This window comes from Cricetulus griseus, chromosome 3 (assembly GCF_003668045.3).
Source record: "Cricetulus griseus strain 17A/GY chromosome 3, alternate assembly CriGri-PICRH-1.0, whole genome shotgun sequence".
Taxonomy (NCBI): domain Eukaryota; kingdom Metazoa; phylum Chordata; class Mammalia; order Rodentia; family Cricetidae; genus Cricetulus; species Cricetulus griseus.
The window spans coordinates 131,443,800-131,446,945 of NC_048596.1; the positions used below are offsets into that span (position 1 = coordinate 131,443,800).

Sequence of the window (3,146 nt, forward strand, 5' to 3'; positions counted from 1 at the left end):
TTTCCATTGATGTAATAAAACACCATGACCATAAGCAACTTAGAAAGGAAAGGGTTTATTTGGCTTACACATCCCAGGTACTATCCATTATGAAGGGAGGTCAGGGCATGAACTTGAGGCAGGAGCCTGGAGGCAAGAACTGAAGCAGAAGCCAGGGAGGAACGCTGTTTGCTGGCTTGTTTCCCATGGCTTTCTCAGCTTACTTTCTTATAGCACCTAGGACAACCTGCCCAGGGTTGGTACTGCACACAATGGGCCAGGCTCTCCCACATCAATAATTAATCAAGAAATGACCCACAGGATTGTCTACAGGCCAATCTGATGGGGAAATTTTTCTATTAAGATTCCCTCTTCTCAGATGATTCTAGTTTATGTCAAGTTGACAAAAAAAACTAGTGACCACACCTCTTCTCTAAGATCCTCCTTCCCTCTCCTGAACAATGGTCCCTTTCTGGTTTCCTGGATTCTATTTCAGAATGAGAACATGTGAATTTTTTTTTATTGTTGTTATTCTGGGTCTGGATGACCTCACTCAGTATACTTTTCCAGCTCCACCCATTTACCGTCAAACTTCATTTTTCCTTACAACTGAATAAAATTCCATTGTATATAAGTACCACATTTTCATTATCTACTAATCAATGAATGGAAAGATAGGATGTTTCATGCCCTAATTGTTAGGAATAGAGCAGCTGTGAATATGGATGAGTATGTGCTTCTATAGTAAGAAAGAGTCCTTTGGGTAGATACCCAGCAGTGGTAGAGTTGGGTCATATAGCCGATATCTTTCTAGTTTTATGGGGAACTGCCACACTGATTTCCATGGTGGTTGTACCAATTTGCACTCCTGCCAACAGTACCTGAGGTGTCCCTCTGCTTCACATCCTTACCAACAGTTGTATTACTTACTTTCCTGTTGCAGAGTGAGTTCAGGACAGCCAGGCAACACAGAGAAGCCCTTTCTTGGGGGAAAAAACACAAATAAATAAGTAAGGAAATAAATAAATATATAAATAAGTGATCTTAACTGCTGAGCCAGCTTTACAGTCCCTAACACTGAGATCTTTGATCCATTTGGAATTGATTTGTGTACAGGGTAAGAGAGAAGGACCAAGTTTCATGCTTCTTTTTTTTTCAGCCTTTATGGTTTTATTTAAACACAAATAAAACATGCACACGAGCCATCTACTCATTTTCTTCTCTGTGAAGCCTGGCATTGGGATTGGTGAGTCTGATGGCCAGCTGTGCTGCTCTTTCTACCATGGCTTTTCGGTTCTTGGAGGAAACATTGTGAGCAATCTCAGCACAGTAAGATATGTTTCGTATCAGCAGTACTTCCAGCTCTTTGACATTGTGAACCAGAAACTTCTGGAAGCCACTAGGCAGCATGTGCTTGGTTTTCTTGATGCTCCCATAACCAATGTTGGGCATCAGGATTGGGCCCTTGAAACTTCTCAGAACCCTGTTGTCAATACCTCTGAGTTTCCACCAGTTTCATCTAATTTTGACATATCGGTCTGACTAGTGCCCCATGAACTTCTTGGTCCTCTTTTTGACGATCTTGGGTTTCACCAGAGGGCAGAGGGCAGCCAAGATGCCGCAAAAGAGATGGCAGCCACCTTGTAGGTAGCACCGAGGAAGAAGCAAGTTTCATGCTTCTTACATGTAGAGACCTGCTTTTCCCAATACCACTTGTTAAAGATGTTGTCCTTTCTACCATGTGTGTTTTGGGCCTCTTTGTCAAAAATCAAGTGGCTAAAGGTTTGTAGACTTAAACTGGGTCCTTGATTCTAATTCATTGATCAAAATGTCTGTTTTTGTGTTAGTGCCATGCTGTTTTTACTACTATGGCTCTATAGTATAACTTGAAATTAGATACGATGGTACCTCTAGCAGTGTTCAGTTGTTCAGGATTGTTTCAGCTATCAAGGATGTCCTACTAGTTGGGATACAAGAGGATTCAAACACCACTTCTCATTGTCATAAAGAATTTAATAACCTCAATATGTATATGTACTTATAAAGTTTACCTATAGCCAGTGCATAATGCTGTCACTATAGATTGATTTACATTTTCTGAAATTTTATACAAGTCATGTATTGTGACTGACTTTCTTTGACCCAATGTAAGCATTCTGAGATCCACGCATGTTCCACGCTTTTCTCCGTGTTTCAATCCTTTTAATTTCTACATCATATCCTTTTATATAAAGTGTATACCACATTTTGTTTAACCATTTACCTGCTGCTTGGTGTTTGGGCTGTTTCCGGCATGGGGCCAGAACAAATAAAGCTGTCATGGGTATTAGTGAGCAAGACTGTGTGGATCTGAGCAAATGCCAAGAACAGAATAGCCATATTGTATGGTATGTGTGTGGTTAATATTAAGAAACTGTCGGTAGTAACTGTCCGCTACCCTGTAACCAGCTAACGTCTGTATTAAAACCACAGCTGCATTGCCTCAGGATTCCTGTGGGTGATGATTCAAGGCTTGGTTTAGTGCTAAGTTTCCATGCCACCCTTATCCAGGTGATCTACCCATCTCTGTGTGGTCTGTCTCCACTGCCTTGAATTAACCTACTTATCCATCTCTATAATTAATTACTGTGGCTGCTTAAAAAGTCATAGTCGTAGTCAAGGAAAGTGCTTGCTGTTTGTTGGTTTCTTTTCAATTTGTTTTGCTTCTTGGAGACTCTGCATTTTCTTATAAGTTTTAGACATTTGATTGCCAATTTCTACAAAACACTCCATGGGATTTGGGTTGTTCTATTGTTCTTTCTATGCCAATTTAGACAAATTTATCATTGGGATGATTCTGCATCTTCTGATGAAGATGAGTGTGGCATTACTCGCTGGGTTAGAGCTTCAATTACTGCTTTGTTTTCCAGTTTTCAGTGGAAAACTATTTTCTTTTTCTAGAAAAATGAAACAGCCTCTCTCTCTCTCTCTCTCTCTCTCTCTCTCTCTCTCTCTCTCAAATTTTATTTTATGTGTATAAATGTTTTGCCTGCATGCATTTATGTGCACCATATGTGTGCCTGGTGCCTGCAGTAGTCAGAAGAAGGCATCAGATCCCCTGGAACTGGAGTAACAGGTCCTTGTGAGCCACCATGTGGATGTTGGGAATCTAGCTTGGGTCCTCCGCA

The 3,146-nt window shown here is 40.7% G+C and overlaps 1 pseudogene; it reads right to left on the reverse strand.

Moving 5' to 3' along the window:
• Nucleotides 1-1,184: 1,184 nt before the first annotated feature.
• Nucleotides 1,185-2,300, reverse strand: LOC100771663 (annotated as a pseudogene).
• Between the last annotated feature and the right edge of the window lie 846 nt (nucleotides 2,301-3,146).